General features: G+C 37.2%; 1 pseudogene; it reads left to right on the top strand.

The window, feature by feature from the left end:
* Positions 1–18,683, top strand: part of LOC144337076 (zinc finger protein 728-like) — a 57,230-nt pseudogene that overhangs the window by 3,432 nt on the left and 35,115 nt on the right.

The raw sequence follows: 18,683 nt of genomic DNA on the forward strand, positions 1-18,683 counted from the left end.
GGTTAAGATAGAAAGGGTTGGGGAATGTCTTACTGAAGATAAAATTTTTACTGTTTTGAGGCAGTTTTGAGAGGTTTTAAACCAGTTACATGTATGTTAAAAAAAAAAAAATTGAATTCCAAAGGAGTATTGCAACAGGAGGAAGTACCAACTATAAGATCTTTAAGGATTGCAAAGATTAGGCAGAAAAGGGCTTTTTTTCCTAAGGATAAAAAAATAAGTTTAGAAAAAAGGTGAGGGGAATGTTTAAATGAAGGTTGAAATAATCAGGTTTTAGATCAGAGAATGTTTTACCCTGAAGTCAGTGTGTTCTTAGGAGGGATATAAAATGAGGTTGTGTGGTGGCTCAGACTGAGCATAGCTCAGAGTTCGGGAGCCTGTGGGAAGAAAATAAACTTAAGTGAATTTTGATTAAGAAGTATTTTATGTTGACCACTGAAGACAAATTCAGCTGCTTTTTTAATGAGAAAAAGAAGAAAATATGCGAGTGTTTTCCTGGCTGTGTATTGGGTAAGTAAAGAGAGAACCATCTAAGTCATAATGGGAAGGGTGTGTCTTTTCATAAAGTGTTCCTGGAGAACACAGAGGATAGAGAATTTTATTAATCACAGCTGTTTATTGTCTATGTGCTTCATCTTTTCCCACCTCTTTTCTTGGTTCTATACTTCCATTTGGCTTTTTGGGAGTTGTATATTATATTTGAAACCAGTAAATATAACTACAGTGTTCTGCTGAGTTCTGTGAGTAACTCTATCGGGTTACTGAATTTCAAAAAGGTTATGGGAGTCCCCAACTTTTAAACAGTAGGTCAGAAGCATAGATGAGCCCATGGAGTTTGTGACTGGCATCTGCAGTGAGGACAATGTTGTGGGACTGAGCCCTGAATCAGGGTCTATGCTGACTCTGGGTGGTGTCAGAATTCAAGTGTTAGACAATGAGTTGATGTTGGAGAGTTGTTGGTGTTCATCAAACTCTGCAGATTTGGTGCCAGAAGAAAAATAGCACAGACTTCTGGCCTGGAATGAAACTCTAGGTGTCTGGGAATGGGAGGCTCTGCTCTCCTCTACACAGGCTGTGACACTGCCCCTTGTTCTTTGATTTCAGATCTCCTCCCAGGGTGACAGAGGACTGAAAACTTAGAGATCTGATGACAAACCCCTTTTTGCGAAAGCTGCCAGCAGAGGATTTCCACCCACTCACAAACACTAGACATTGATGTGTCCACACCCCTCTCAGGACAAGGCACCACCCTCAGGAATTTTACCACAGCATTTTTGACCCTAGTGGTTTTTTTGGCCAAAAACCTACAAAAGTATCTACAAGTCTCCTGGCATATCTCTGTTTTCAGACACTGAATCTGCAGTAGCGACCTGTTTCTCCACCAGCCTAGGGTTGTCGACCACGTGTTCATAATCTTATCTCCCTGCACAGCCCCACCTGAGCCACTATCTATTGCGCAGACCAGTCTGTCCACCTGCATTGCACTCTCTCTAACCCAGGGACTTTTTTTTCTTTTAACTTTTATTTTTGGTTGGTTCAGGGGTACACATGCAGGTTTGTTGTACAGCTAAAATTGTGTCATGGAAGTTTGGTGTGCAGATTATTTTGTCACTGCAGTACTAATCATAGCACTAAAAAGGTACTTTTTCTGACCCTTTTAGTTCTGCCACCCTCCATCCTCAACTAGGCCTCAGTGTCTTTTTTTCTCCTCTGTGTTCATTTGTTCTTGTTATTTAGCTCTTACTTATAAATAATAGCATGCATTTGGTTTTCTGTTTCTGCATCAGTTTTCTAAGAATAGTGATCTCCAGCTTCATTCCATGTTGCTGCAAAGGACATAATCTTTTTGTTTTGTTTTGTTTTTTTGTTTTGTTTTATGGCCACACAGGATTTCATGATTTCATGATGTTTATGTACCATTATTTGTTTGTTTGTTTTGAGATGGAGTCTCGCTATGTCACTCATGCTGGAGTACAGTGGCATGATCTCAGTTCACTGCAACCTCCACCTCCCAGGTTCAAGCAGTTCTTCTGCCACTGCCTCCCGAGTAACAAGGATTACAGGTGTGTGCCACAACACCCAGCTAATTTTTGTATTTTTAGTATAGATGGGGTTTTACCATGTAGGCCAGGCTGGTCTCAAACTCCTGACTTCCGATGATCCGTCGCCTTGGCCTCCCAAAGTGTTGGGATTACAAGTGTGAGCCACTGCACCTGGCCCATATTTTGTTTTTATTAAGTTTTTTGTGTTTTGTTATATTTGGAGACAGGGTCTCACTCTTTTTCTCAGGCTGTAGTGCAGTGGTGTGGTCTTGGCTCACTAAAACCTCAACTTCTCAGGCTGAAGCTATCCGCTTCTACCTAAGCTTCCCAAGTAGCTAAGAATAAAGGCTTGTGCCACCATGCCTAGCTAATTTTTCTTTTTGTATTTTTTTTTTTTTTTTTTTTTTTTTTATAGATGGGATTTTGCCATGTTGTCCATGCTGGTCTCAAACTCCTGAGCTCAGGCAATCCACCTGGCTCGGCCCCCAAAGTGCTGGATTACAGGCATGTGCCATCATATAACCATACCATATTTTGTTTATCCAGTCTACCAGTGATAGGCATTTAGGCTGATTCCATGTCTTTGCTATTGTGAATAGTGCTGCAATGAACGTGATTGTGCATGTGTCTTTGTGATAGAATCATCTGTATATTTTTAGGTATATACCCAATTGTGAGGTTACTGGGTCAAATGGTAATTTTGTTTTTAGTTTAGTGAGGAATCACCACACTGCTTTTCACAATGGTTGAATTATGATAATGGCCATTCTCACTGGTTTGAGATGATTTCTTGTTGTGGTTTTCTTTTGCATTTCTGTAATGATTAGTGATGAGCATTTTTTTATATGCTTGTTAGCCACATGTTTGTCTTCTTTTGAAGACAAGCATCTTCTTAATGTTTTTATCTTTTAAGTGAGGTTTTTTTTTTTTCTTGTAAACTTGTTTTAGTTCCTAATGAATTCTGGATAGCAGACCTTTGTCAGAAGCATAGTTTGCAAGTATTTTCTATTATTCTGTAGGTTGTCACTTTACTGTGTTGATCCTTTCCTTCGCTGTGAAAAAGATCATTAGTTTAATTAGGTCCCATTTGTCAATTTTTGCTTTTGTTGCAATTACTTTTGATATCTTCATTATCTTTGCCAGTTTCTATGTCTAGAATGGCACTTCTTACCTTCCAGGGTTTCTTTTTTTATATACATAATTTTTCAGATTAACATTTAAGTCTTTCATTTACCTTGAGTTGATTTTTTTATATGGTGTTATAAAAGGATCCAATTTCAATCTGCTACATAGTGGTAGCTAGTTGTTCCAGTACCATTTATTAAATAGGAAGTTCTTCCCCCATTCCTGTTGTCACCTTTGTTGAAGATCAGATGGTTTTAGGTGTGTGTCATTATTTCTGGGCTCCCTATTCTGTTGCATTGGTCTATGAGTTTGTTTTTGTACCAGTACCATGTTGCTTGGTTTACTGTAGCCCTGTTGTATAGTTTGAAGTCAGGTAACGTAATGCCTCCAACTTTGTGGTTTTTGCTTACGATTGCCTTGGCTATTCAGGCTCTTTTTTGGTTCCGTGTGAATTTTAAAATTGTTTTTTTAGTTCTGTTAAAAAATATTTTGGTGGTTTGATTAAATTAGCATTACATCTGTAAATTTATTTCAGCAGTATGACCGTTTTATGATAGTGATCTTTTTTATTCATGAGCATAAAGTGGTTTTCCATTTGTTTGTATCATCTCTGGCTTCTTTAAGCATTGTTTTGTAATTCTTGTCATAGAGATCTTTTCCCTTTCTGGTTATCTGTATTTCTAGATATGTTATTCTTTTCTGTGGCAGTTGTGAATGGGGTTGTGTTTTCCATTCAGATTTGGCCTAGATGTTTTTGATATATAGGGTTGCTACTAATTTTTGTACATTTCTTTTGTATCCTGAGACTTTACTCAAGTTGTGAGTTTCAAGAGCTTTTCTGCTTAGAGTATATGGGTTTCCAGATGTAGAATCATGTTGTTTGCAAATAGGGATAGTTTGACTTTCTCTCTTTTTGTTTGGATGCCTTTTATTTTTATCTTTTGCCTGATTGCTGTGGCTAAGACTTCCAATTTTATGTTGAATAGGAGTGTTGAGAGAAGACGTCCTTGTCTTGTGCCAGTTATCCAGAAGGAATGCTTCCAGGTTTTGTCCATTCAGTATGTTGGCTGTGAGTTTGTCATAGATAACTTACTATTTTGACGTATGTACCTTCAATGCCTAGTTTGTTGAGGGTTTTTAACGTGAAAAATGTTAAATTTTATTGAAAGCCTTTTGTGCATCTATTGAGATAGTCTTGTGGTTTCTCTCTTTAATTCTGTTTATGTGATGAATCACATTTATTGATTTGTGTATGTTGAACAAACCTTGAATCCCCAAAATAAACCGTAGTTTATCACAGCGGGTTAGCTTTTTGATAAGCTGCTGGATTTGGTTTGCCAGTAGTTTGTTGACGATTTCTTTTTTTTTTTCATTTTTTGAGATGGAGTCTTGCTGTGTCACCCAGGCTGGAGTGCAGTGGTGTGATCTTGGCTCACTGCAACTTCTGCCTCCCAGGTTCAAGTGATTCCCCTGTCTCAGCCTCTTGAGTAGCTGGGCTTACAGTCGTGTGGTACCATACCCGGCTAATTTTTTTGTGTTTTTAGAAGTGATGGGGTTTAATCGTGTTGGCCAGGCTGGTCTTGAACTATTGACCTCAGATAATCAGCCCATCTTGGCCTCCCAAAGTGCTGGGATTACAGGTGTGAGCCACCAGGCCCAGCCGTTTGTTGAAGATTTTGGCATCAATGTTCATCAAGGATATTGGCCTGAAGTTGCCTTTTTTTTTTGTTTTTGTTTTTTCTGTTAGGTTTTGGTATCAGAATGATGCTGTTCTTACACAATGAGTTGGAGAGGAGTTTCTTCTTTTTAATTTTTTGATTTTGTTTTAGTAGAAATAATTTAATCTTTTGAAATTGTTTTAGTAGAAATAATATCAGCTTCTATTTGTACATCTGGTAGAATTCAGCTGTGAATATGTCTGGTCCTGAGCTTCATTTGATCGGTAGGTTATTTATTACTCTTTCAGTTTTTTGAGCTTATCTATCTATTTAGGGCTTTGATGTTTTTGTGTGTATTCAGTCTTGGGAGGATGTATTTGTTCCAGAATTTTTTCATTTCTTCTAGAGTTTTGTTTTGTTTTTTTTATGTGCATAGTATGTTCATACAGACTTCAGTATATATATATATATTTTATTTTATATTTGCTTATGTGCATAGTATATTCATAGACTTCAGTATATTTTTGTGGGGTCAGTGGTAATGTATCTTTTTCTCATTTCTAATTGTGTTTATTTGTATCTTCATTAATCTAGCTAGTAGTTTATTTACCTTTTTTTTAAAAAAATAGATTGAATGCCTGGATTTCTTGATATTTTGTAGTTTTTCATGTCTAAATCTCCTTCAGTTCAGATCTGATTTTGGTTATTTCTTGTCTTTTGCTAGCTTAGCGGCTGATTTGCTTTTGTTGCTCTCAGTCTTTTTTTTATGTTGTCAGGTTGTTAAACTGAGATCTAACTTTTTGGTGTGAGGATTTAATGCTATAAATTTTTCTTGTAATACTGCCTTAGCTGTATTGCAGGGATTCTGGTATGTTGTATTTTTGTTCTTATTTGTTTCAAAAGACTTCTTGGTTTCTGCTTTAATTTCATTTTTTACCAAAAGGTTATTCAAGTGTAGGCCATTTAATTTTTATTTAATTGTATGGTTTCCAGTTGTTTTATTGGTATTGAATTATATTTTTCTTAAGCTATAGTCTGTGTGTGTGGTTTGCATCATTTTGGGATTTTTGAATTTGCTGAGAATGGTTTTATTTCTGATTGTGTGGTCAATTTTAGAGTATGTGGCACGTGGTAATGAGAAGAATGTGTATTATGGTATTTTTAGATGAAGAGTTCTGTAGATGTCTATTAGGACTATTTGGTCAAGTGTTGAGTTCAGGTCCTAATATTGTTGTTAATTTTTTTCTTCAGTGATCTGTCCGTTAGTGCCTGTGAGATGTAGTCTCTGATTATTACTGTGTCAGATTCTAAGTCTCTTCATAGGTCTCTAAGAACTTGCTTTATTCATGTGGACCCATGGATTTTTTTATAACACCTTTCTCTCTTCTGCTTTCCCCCCCATAAACGTCCTTTCAAGTGCACACAGTGTGCAAAATTCAGATGTCCAAGAGTTCAAGAACTTGTCCAGAGACCTGGCTGTTTTAAGAGAAAATATAAATTTGCAACAAGAGGCTTTATTCTCATATGTGAAAATAAGGGAGGATAACTTGCTGATTTTTTAAAAAAGGTTTAGATTATGTGTATATATTTCTTCTGCTTTTTGAAATATATGTAAATCATATTAACAATGAAACAAACCTTTTGTCATTCTTTTTGACTCAGAATTGTCTTTATTTGGGACCTGAGATTCATTGCTTTCTTTTTGTCTTGGCAAAAGATTATTTTTTTTTTTATCTTTAGTCTTTAAACTAGACACAGATTTGTTCAGAGTAAACTTCATTTCAAGAGCATTAAAAAGTTGAGCACGAAGATCAGAATAAATTTAGCAATACAGAATAATATAGACTAAAAGATACTGAGTAAGTTCTTTGGCAGAAACCTGATTATCCAAGATGATTATTTGCAGGCTGACATACTTACACTGCAAAAGCCAGAAGAGTTCAGTGTATAAACTGAACAGTGGAGTCTGTTGTACTTGGGTTACTTCAGTACAGTTAGTGCAGTTATGTGTAGTGTTTGTAGACAACTTGCATTCATGTAAATTAAACAGTATTTTCTACGATAGTATGAATATAAGGCCACAATGTTTACTTTGAATTCCTTAGTTATTTTAATATTGTTATTCATACTTTTGAAATACAGTGTTTTAACTGAATTATAGTTCAGATAATTTTTTAAAATCTTACATACCTTCTGACAAGTACATAAAATTAGTCATATATGTATATCTGATATCCAAAGAAATTTACCATTAAATTGTTACAGTAGATATTAGTCTGACATGCTTATTAATTTATCCAATAGTAATAATTATAGGTAAGCATAATTTTAGTGTCATATTTTACCGAATTAGTATGCTGCTATTACGGAACAAATAAACACAGGTGATATGGCTACCCAAAAACCATAATAGCTCTCCAGTTAGCTATGTTGCAAGCTCTAATATATTTTACTATATTAACACAGATTTCAATGTTTTATAAAATAGTGCTGGTGGAAGCTGTCAGATATATTCCAATATAGATCTCACATTCAATGGTTAGGAAATAAGAGAGCAGCAGAGATGGAAGATAAATCTTTTAAAATTCTGCTGAGAACTGGGCATGGTGGCTCATGCCTCTAATCCCAGGACTTTGGGAGGCCAAGGTGGGTGAATCACCTGAGGTCAGGAGTTTGAGACCAGCCTGGACAACACAGTGAAAACTTGTCTCTACCAAAAATACAAAATTAGCTGGGTGTGGTGGCACATGCCTGTAGTCCCAGCTATTTGTGAGGCTCAGACAGGAGAATCACTTGAACCCAGGAGGCAAAGTTTGAGGTGAGCCAAGATCACACCATTGCACTCCAACCTGGGCAACAAGAATGAAACTCCATCTCAAAAAAAAAAAAAAAAAAAAATTCTGCTGAGAATATGCCCCCTTTATTCAATAATGCTCATGTTTCTCTTGCTGAGAGTAGCTATGCACTTCGGGTGTTTGGAGAGAAATTCTTCTTAGGGAGGTATTTTCTGGCTGACTTGATCAATTTTATATCCAATCTCAGTTTTTTCTTAACACATTTTAACTTTTTTCTCTCAATATAATTTTTCTCAGAACAAGAGCTGTTTTTCTCTCGAACGCATTGCGTGTCTGTTTCAGAAACCCTATTAGTATCCAATGGTATCTGTGAAAGATGTGGGCTGTCACAGTGAGAACTCTGAGAGCTATCTCTATCTGGAGTCATGCTAAAACCCAGCAGTATTTTTTCATGTCACCATTATAAATAAAAACTCAGGCTGAAACACTGCTCCTTTTTCTATTATTGTGAAGGTGCAATTCTACCCAGGAGGTCTGCAGACTCTCCTCCTGCTGCTCAGGCTTCACTCTCTGATGTGGCACCGGAGTGCTGCTGTGGCAATTGGGATTCAACTAAGATGTGAGTTTCCAACTGTGAGCCCTGTGCTGTGGGCCGTGCCTCAGTGGCAGATGGTAGGGGTCAAGAGAATACACTAGCCACCAGGAGAGGGAAACAGGAGTGCTCAAGCCCAATGCTCGGGAAGTAGAGAGCTATTACTTTAAAATTTAAATAGCCAAAAAGATAGCACCCGAATCAACAATTTTTGTAGAAGAGTCAAAGCCTACCTTCACCAGACACTGGGGTTCAAGTTGCACAACTACCTCCAGTCATGAAGATGTGAAAAGTTTATTTTTTCATTGATTATAACCATTTAGCATACATGGATGGCCTTCCCAACTACCAGGTGAATTTAGGATGAACTATGTGTGACATGGTGCTGTAAATTCTACTTGTAGATGAATTATGGTGATTGTCTTTCTGTCTTTGCAATCTCTTGAGCAAATTGACTGTAATGCATGTCACATTCACATGTAATTGTATCATAAAACAGTTTTCTTTCTGTTCTGTTATTGTGGAGTTCCTTTGGGGCTAAAGAAAATTTTGCTTTTAATTATATTTTCCAAACCCAGTCTAGAATTACCAGACATAATGTAAACACATAAGGTACCAACTAAGCTTTACTCTAGATGGGCCTTTTTGGCTTCCAGTCAATTCACAATTGTGCAGTGAAGTGCATGCTGTCCCCTAAATATGCAGGTGGAATTGTGTCTCTGCCTACTTGGTATCTATCATCCTCTACAGTCACTTTTAGAGAGGCTAGACCAGATGTCTACAAACTTCGTAGGTCAGATATTAACCATTTTACCTCTTCTGATGACTTGTGTCTTCAGACTTGAAACTGATTCAGTGACCATCTGTCACCGAAACCCAATCAGTAAAATATGTGCATTGAGTAGACCTGTAGACATGAGAATCTCCATTTCTCCCTCCTTCCTCATGCTAAAATGCCCACAAATGTTCAGGTAACATTTACCTTGAATATTGCTGCTACTTTACCCATGGAGGGCCTGAATTTGCAGCTCCAAATTCTAAATCTAGGTCTTGAGAATTGAGACGGAAAAAACAAGTTTTTATCTGAGGAATGCAAGTCCTTTTAGGTATCAAACTCAGAGAGACATTAAAATGAGAGCACAGTCATGTTTCTCTCCCTTTGTTTTCAGCTATATATCTCTTGAAACTGTTCACTGTTGCCACAAGTAGCTATAAATTAAACTAATTCCACAGTGGACACTACATTCCATATCCTTAACCTTGATGTATATCCAATCAATTATTAAAGTTATTTCTTTACAGAAATAAGAATTTCTCACAACAAATTTTGCATCAGTGAGCACTCACAGTTCCTTTTTTTTTTTTTTTTTTTTTTTTGCCTTTACAAATCCACTTGTAAGTGCTGCTAATCAAAGTGTAGGTTCCAGGCAACTTGAATATTTTGTCTCAAGTTAAAATCCTTAAGCTTGACCCAAATAAACTGTCTGCTTTTGTTCATGTCGTGTCAGCTTTTTAAAGGTTAACTATTATTTAGAATGTTCTAGAGCAGCCTCTATGAGGGAATCTCTCCTTTGATTTCACTTTACTTGCTGTAACACCCAAAAATGCAGAGTGAGGTTGATTTCACCTAGAATTTGCAAATAAGGTCTGGCTGACCTCTGCCTGGGATTTACAAGGCAGGGCCGGACTTTGGATTTAGAATTTATAGAAAACCAACAGGAGGCATTTTCTGCATTGTGAGATATCAACATAGACATTTTGAATTCCTCTTTTGAGAGTGTGGCTTTTTGACCTTTTCACATCTTTTTCATTAACTTGCCATAGTTATGTGAGAGGCTCCAGGGGTAAATAGAATCTGATGGCAGAATCTGTAAGTGTAAACAAGCATCTTAAGGCCACAAAGTATCCAGAGCCACGACCACAACTATACCTACCTGTAAAATGTGATACTGGAGTAAAGTATTCTTGTCCTTCTACTTACCCAACAGCTAGCAAATCAGGACAGCTAGCAAATCAGGATGGATGACCCAGGTTGTGGAGTTCAACCAAGGCAGTTCCATTTTTTATTTAGAATCATCCTGAGTCTTCTCTGCCTGGCTTATCAGTGGACCATCAGCCCCAGGTCACTGGGAACCCTCTCACAATCACCTGTGTATCTTTGAGACATTTGAGAATGTCCAGAACAGAATTGTGTCAGGCTGACAAGAGTGATTAATTCTGCTTCTGTCCCAGTGTGAGAGAAATGAGTCATCCTGTGTTTGTTTTGCCCCTTACACAAGAAGTATCTTTGATTGGTACCCAGATGAGAGTTTTTCCAGTTCCCTGGTACTTGGGTAAAAAATCAGGAGGTCTGGAGGCTCAAATAGATAAACTAATTGCTTTCATTTCATATAGTCATTAAAAAAAATAGATGAAGCAGGCCAGGTGCAGTGGCTCATACCTGTAACCCCAGCACTTTGGGAAGCCAAGATGGGTGGATCATCTGAGATCAGGAGTTTGAGACCAGCCTGGCCAACATGGTGAAATCCTATCTCTACTAAAAATACCAAAAGTAGCTGGGTGTGGTGGCTCATGCCTGTAGGCTTGGCTACTTGCAAGGCTGAGGCAGGAGAATCTCTTGAACCTGGGAAGTGGAGGCTGCAGTAAGCCGAGATCCCATCTTTGCACTCCAGCCTGGGCAACAAAGTGAGACTTCATCTCAAAAAACAGAAAAAGAAAAGAAAAATAGATGAAGCAGTCATAGTTCCTACTATCCTGGCAGTTTTAGCCTAGACTAGCAACTGGAAATATGGTTGAAATATACATCAGATGGTGGGTACAGCAAATAGACGTGTGCAAAAAATTGGGGCTTTATTTGGGCCACTTTCTTTATACTGTGGCTTCTGATGTCTACACCTGAACTTAGAAGAGTCATCATTATTATTTGTATTTATTTTAGCCTGCTAAGAATACTTTTCTTTTTTTTTATTTGAGACAGAGTCTCGCTCTGTCGCCCAGGCTGGAGTCCAGTGGCGCGATCTCGGCTCACGGCAAGCTCCTCCTCCCGGGTTCATGCTATTCTCCTGCCTCAGGTTTCTGAGTCGCCGGGACCACAGGCGCCTGCCACCACGCCCAGCTAATTTTTTTTTTTTTTTTTTTTGTATTTTTAGTAGAGACAGGTTTCACCGTGTTAGTCAGGATGGTCTCGATTTCCTGACCTTGTGATCCACCCACCTCAGCCTCCCAAAGTGCTGGGATTCTAGGCGTGAGCCACCGCACCTGGCCATAATACTTACTTTTCTTCTAAAAAAGTTATTCTAGATAACCTTAAGGGATTTTTAAAAATTGCTTATTAGCATATAATATAAAATTTGCAGGGCAGTGGCAAAAAAGATTAAAATTATACAAACTCAGACTTAGGTTTACTTAAGTAAGCTTTAAAAAAATGAACTGACAATACCCCCCAGTGGCACAGAGAACTTAATTGTACATCGGCTGTACACTCTGCCCCAGCCCTGTGCATATTCACCCTTTTTAGAGTCCTTATTTATGTTTGGCTCTACCCTGGCGTCTTGCCTCACAGAACTGATTAGAAGAGATCAGAGTTTTGGGTCATGAATCCTGTTGCCTTTTTAGAGCTGCTGCTCAACATTTTCTGCAACCCAACAGATAAATGGGAAATATAAAGTATGTATTATAGGATCTTACTTTTCAAATTTTTTATTAAACCCAGTGCTTGCAGAAACATTATTTAGCAACTTGTTTTCTGTTCCTGCAGATCTAGTAGTTGATTCACAAGTCCCAAGAAAGTAAGTATAAACACAATAAAAATTTATCTAAATTGCATTAAACTCTTTCCATCTGTATCTCTTTCATCTGTCTATATTTACCTTTTATTCTTTGCATTTTTTGAAAAAATCAATGACAGATCAACAGAAATAGAAATAAAAATGCTGGATCCTTTAAAGCCTTGGAATTATTGAACACGTAGTATCGACTCACAGGGTGTTATTAGGATTAAACCACATAATGTGCTATCACAGTGCTCTGTAACATCCTATTGAGCACATAGTACCTGCTTAATAAACATTGCATTAGTACATGTGCACATGTTGTTTTCCAAATGCAGACTTACTCAGAAATTGCTACCTTCTGTTTTCTCTGTAAACTTTAGAGTCAGCAAAGAGTATAATACTTTAGAATGAAGAATGATTGTCTTCATTTGTACCAGAAGTATTTGTGTTGTGACAAGAGTGCTGGGTTATCAGCCCAGGCTTCTAATGAGTGTCACCTGGCCATTTTGCAGAACTCTCTTTACTTGTGCCCTGTCCGTGGATTCTGTTTATTGTTCTGGTGGAAGCCACCATGTTATTTTAATTAAGTGGTTCATGTGACTCTAAGGTGAGGTCAGAATCAAGTATGAGGAATTCAAAATACATTCATGAGAGTTAAGTTCCATCTTTGCATTAAAGGGTGGTTCAAGAACCCGTTCTGTTTGGATTTGGTAGGGACAGGACAGCGTGGCCCATATTTCCAATACTGTAGTGGAAATTGCTGGTGCCTGTGTCAGGGGATGGTTCCTGAGGACAAAATAAAAGTGCATTTTTATCTCTGTGGAGCTACTCATTGTTTCTCAATCTCTTCTCCTATAAAGGACAGAAATGGGTGGAGTTTCTCTGTCTTGGTTCTTCTGCCTGTGGATGTGGTGACAGCAGGTAGACCTGTGGTGCTGACACTTTTAAAGGCATGTTCTCAAGATGCAGGTATAATTTGCCCAGAGAATTTTATCTGAGAAATAATCCTAGAGAAGGAGGAGAAAGAGGAAAAAATGGCCTTTTTTTTTTTTTTTTTCAGCTAAATATGTCTCAGATCAAGATCTGTGTCCACTCTGCTTCCTCCAGGAAACAAGTTTGGTACTTGCAAACCTGTACTTCTCTACTTGTGTTTTTCCTCCCTAATGAGTTTGTCTTAACTACTTTAAAAAATTCTTACAATAATCAAAGTCTCTGAAAAATATATTTTTCTATATACCAGAGCCTTCTCTACATTATGGCTTCTTATATGCCATGCAGAAATCTCACTATGAATTTATAATCTGCAATATTAAAAATGTCCCTTTGTGGCTGTTGAACATGGGAAGGTGTAGATACTCCAAATTCCTGTTGGGGAAAACCTGGGGTTTTTAGTGAAGACAGAGAACATGTAATGTTGAGGTTTCATCTGTGTTCTTTATTATGTCTATGCAGTACAGGATTAAGAAAATACCCATTGAAGCAGTATGGTATTTATTACCCAGAAAATTATAAAAAGTTTGATAGGAGATAACTGCTCTTTACAGTACTAAAGAAAGACTATTTAAAATCACTATTAAAAATTACAGAACATGGGAGATACCTGTATCTTGAACTTTCCATAAAACTAATGTTTCCCTATGGTTAAATTCAGACTATAATTTACCTTTCAGGGGGCAGTATCTCAGCAGTAATGCTGTGTCCTTCTGGGTGCATCAGGACATTATAAAAGTTTGTTCTAGTGTAGTTGATGTTAATAAATCACTTAGTTGATAAGCTCTCTGATACATGTTTTACTATAGAATTAATTATTTTTCTCTTCATTGTTAAGTATCTTTATGCAGCTGATGTGAACAAACCACCACATTTAATCTGGCAGCTGCCCTTCTTTCTTAGGTTTCCTTTGCATTTGTCTGTTTTTGGAAAATGAAGGCTCTCATCTTTATTTACAAACCAGAAAAACACAGGGTCATTCAATTACTGGATATTTGACAAAATAGTCTTTTTGGGCCAAAAACATTGGCATACTGATGAGCTTGTTAAAAATTCAGCAACTCAGACTTTATCCCTGATCTTCTGAAAAAAAAAAAAAAAAAATCTGCAATAACAGGATCTCCAGCTTATTGTACACATAAAAATTTGAGTGATAGCTTCTAACTCAACATGTCTATTCCATCTGAATAATATACAAAAGTATGTCCATCTGAAAAATACACACAATTAATTCTTTTTTTTTTTTTTTTTTTTGAGATAGAGTTTCACTCTTGTTGTCCAGGCTGGAGGGCAATGGTGCGATCTCAGCTCACCGCAACCTCCGCCTCCTGGATTCAAACGATTTTCCTGCCTCAGCCTCCCAAGTAGCTAGAATTACAAGCACAAAGCACCATGCCCAGCTAATTTTGTGTTTTCAGTAGGGACGGGGTTTCTCCATGTTGGTCAGACTGGTCTCAAACTCCCGACCTCAGGTGATCTGCCCGCCTCTGCCTCCCAAAGTGCTGGGATTACAGGCATGAGCTACCATGCCCGGCACACGATTAATTCTGTATGATGTAAATGTAGCACTCAAAATTGTACATGTTAGTGTTTATGCCCTCAATTTTATACTTTATTGTCCAGAAAAATACACTATATACACTGGTGTTATGGATCTTATAACACTTTGTTTTCTCAGAGTTAGAGAATACATTAGAGAATATTTCTAGTGGAAAACTATTTTATTGAATTATGTCAGTCACTCTTAGAAGTCAGAACCAGCTCTGTTTACTCTCTCCATTTTACGTTGAGTCAAATTAAAAATTATGCCCATGACCACTTGGTAAATAAGTGTGTTTGTGTGTGTTTTCCAGGGATCATTGACATTTCGGGATGTGGCCATAGAATTCTCTGTGGAGGAGTGGCAATGCCTGGACACTGCACAGCAGAATTTATATAGGAATGTGATGTTAGAGAACTACAGAAACCTGGTCTTCCTGGGTGAGAATAACTTTAATACGCAATTCCTAGTATACGCTATAGGTTTCATTTTGCTGCTGACTTTACTGGCCTGAACAAAGGAGGTTGAATGCAGGAATAAAGACAAAGACGGCACCAGGGGACTCCTTGCTTCTAGTGAACAAGGGCCGTGAACTTCTATAGCTCTTCATATTTATTGAGTAAAGGAGATAGGGAGAAGGGGGAGGTTGTGGTCAGCTGCTTGACTTAGTGACTGTATTCTTTGAACAGTACTCTCCAGATGTTCCAGTAGTTAACCTCAAGGAGCATGGCACCAGGGAGTGACTGTCCTCAGTGTACCTTCTGGCGGCATGAGCAGAAGCAAGTTTGCCCACATTCTGCATTCATGACAAACAATTTGCCGTTTGATTCATTCAAGTCCAGTGGAATGCTGAGTTGGTCACAGCCCTCAGGCTTTCGGCTCCCAACAGTATTGCTCTTTTGTATAATTTCTTTTTGGTAATTTATGCTTCAGATTTCTGTTTTCAAGAAAATCACAGGGAGTTTTCCATAGAGAAAAAATTTCAAGATGTTTCATCTTGACCTGAACTTACCACATTCTTGAGCTCCTCTCTGTCCTTCACTTTAGATTAATGGTAATTTCAAAATTTTACTGGCATAAAATATTATTGCTCACACTTTAAAATCTAATTACCACCACCAATTTTTAATTCAGTAGTGCCAGGTGATAAAAGTAAGAACCCACAAAATTAGAGTATTTTCTAAATATTTAGAAATTTCTGTTGTAATTTAGTATTTTGGGATAAATGTATTAGAATATTGTGTTAAATCCTCTTTACTGAGCACATTATTAAGTTGTTAATTGGAGAATATGAGCAAGAGGCATGTTACTTATTTTTAATAAAACAGGTATTGCTGTCCCTAAGCCAGACCTGATCATTTTTCTGGAGCAAGGAAAAGAGCCCTGGAATATGAAGAGACATGAGATGGCGGAAGAACCCCCAGGTAGGTGAGAGTGAATACAACAGACAACGTGGATGACAGGTCCAAAGTCAAGAAGAAAGCAAGTCCCTAAAGTGATATGGGAAGCAGTGTTCCAAAAGAAATAGTTTCTGGAAAGCCTAATTTTTATTTTTATTTTTAAATTTCCTCTCACACAGGGACGTCTTCTCTCTTTTGCTTTTAAAATATCTAAGAATTCTTTCCCTTCAGCAATCTTCCTTCAAGTTTACAGTGATAGCCAAAGTACTGTTCATGGCATACAAGAGAGTGTGCAAGCTTAGTTTTTTCATTTTTGTTTTTGTGGACACACAGATGTTTGCATAATTTTAAGACACTCACGTTAGACTATCTTTTAAGTTCTCTTTTTCCATCATCTCTGAAATGTGTGAGAGTAGTGATTTCTGTATTATTGGGTGTTTTTTGTTCATTTTTTCTGCACATTTCATCCTGTTTTTATTATAGTCTTGAAATATAGTTTGAAATTATAAAGTATGATGTCCTTCTGCTTTTTTCTTTTTCTTCAAGATTGCTTTGGCTATTCACAGTTTCTTGTAGTTTCATGTAAATTTTATGATTGTATTTTTCATTACTGTGAAAAAAAACCACTGGAATATTGATAGAAAGTTTATTGAATCTAGAGATCACTTTGGATAATATGGCGTTTTAGCATTTATTCTTTGAATCGATAGAGAAAATATATTTAAATTTATTTGTGTTCTCTCATTTTTCATTGATAAATCTTTCGCTTGAAAAGTTTTTCAGTTCCTCGGTTAAATTTGTCCTCAGATATTTATTATTTTAGTGCTATTTTAAATAAGATTGTTTTCTTCCTCTATTTTATCAGATAGTTTAAGTGTATGGAATCATAACTTGTATGTTAATTTTATATTTTGCTAATTTACTGAGTGTATTTATTAGTTTTAAAGGTTTTAATGTACTGTTTATGGTTTTTTTATAGAGAACATTGCATGATCTACAAGCGGCAATGTTTTACTTGTCTTCAATTTCAATGACTTTAAAAATTTTTTGACTAATTTTTCTTCCACATACATCAAGTGCTGTGTTGAAATAGAAGCTTTGACGATGGGCACAATATACTTTTGCATTGGTGTCTCAATTTGAAGGAGCAAACACCTCAAAGTTTTGATAAACTGGTTTCAGAGGGTAAAAATCTTCCTTTCTTGGGCCCCCAGGGTGATAGAATGCCCTCTGGGTTTGTAGTAGAGCGGGGTTGTAGCTTGGTCACAAGGCTGCTGGCTCTGCACTAGGGTCGGCTTATCATAAAGGACTTGGGTAGTTGTAATTCCCATTTTACTTTTGGACACAGTAAATATCCTTCAGGACTTTGCTCAGTAGGATAGATGCTAGGGCAGGTTTCTGCAGTCAGGTCTGCATATGGTGGGCTTTATATTAGGATGTGGATTAGTATGGCTTGTACTGAGTACCAGAGAGGATTTCTGAGGTCACTGTGGGTTTCTACATAGGCAGAACTGGCGATGAACTGTGGCTTAGGAAGCTGGAACTGAATCATGGAACTGTTATTGGGACCAAGGTCTGCAGGCCTGCCAGCTTGGCTCTAAATGGGTATCTCTCCAGGCTTCTGGAAGACCAAGACCTCTCACAGACTGTGGCTGGGAGAAGTTTGGGATGCTTACAGAGTAAGTTCAAAATTCTCAGTGGGATGGAGTTGGGTGGGACATTTTCTGGTCTGTAGTCAAGAGCAGGGGTCCTGTCGTTTGCCACCTAAATGAAAGCTTGCCTTCTGAAAAGGGTGCTCCTCAATCTTGGGCTCAGCAAAGTTTCACAATTCCCTCCCTGGATCTCAAAGCTCTCTTAAAGGCACTTATTTCCGAGATGGGGTCTCACTGCATAACCCAGGTTGGTCATAATATTTTGGCCTGAAGCAATTCTCCAACCTTACTGTACCATGTAGCTGTCATTACAGGTACTAACCATGATGCCTGGTTCTCTCATTAAGACATTTTTGTCATGGATGACTGACAAACTTTCTTGCTGTTGGGGGTTAAGCAAATAGGGCACCTTTTTCTTTTTATCTGCTTCTAAGAGTGTAAATGCTTTATATCTGTCTATCTCTTACAATCTTTGTCTTTTTGTGGCTGACGTTTCATTTTGCATAACGTTATCAAGATTTATCTTTATAATTGGTAGACTGTTTTCTGCTTTTTGAAAACTGAGTGATATTCCAGTATTTTTATATTTCAAATTGTATTTACTGAATGATTTGGTGACGGAAATTTGCATTGCCTTTACCTGTTAGCTTACAGTAATAATTATTGCTATGTAAATGACTCCTCATATGACCATACATGTTAAAGTATATATATATGGGTTGCATTCTATTTCATTAGTTTAATTTTCATCCTTATACCAGATTGTTTTAATTCTGTAACTTTGTAATGTCTTTTGAAATCAGGAACTTTAATGCCTGCAACATTCCTTTATTATTATTCTTATTTTAAGATTGATGGGAACTTTATTGCCTTTGGGGTTCGATATACTTTTGGGGTTGCTGTTTCTGTTTCTTCAAAAATACAATGAGAAATTTGAAAAACATTTCATTAAATTTGTAGATTACATTGACCAGGATTGACCAGGATGAACATCTTTACAATATTAACTATTACAACCTTTACATAAGAGCGTGCTCGAGTGTTTTGTTAAATTCCTATGTGTGTGTATATATATATATATATATATATATGGTTTTTTTTTTTTTTTTTTTTTTT

The sequence above is a fragment of the Macaca mulatta genome, chromosome 19 (assembly GCF_049350105.2).
Source record: "Macaca mulatta isolate MMU2019108-1 chromosome 19, T2T-MMU8v2.0, whole genome shotgun sequence".
Taxonomy (NCBI): domain Eukaryota; kingdom Metazoa; phylum Chordata; class Mammalia; order Primates; family Cercopithecidae; genus Macaca; species Macaca mulatta.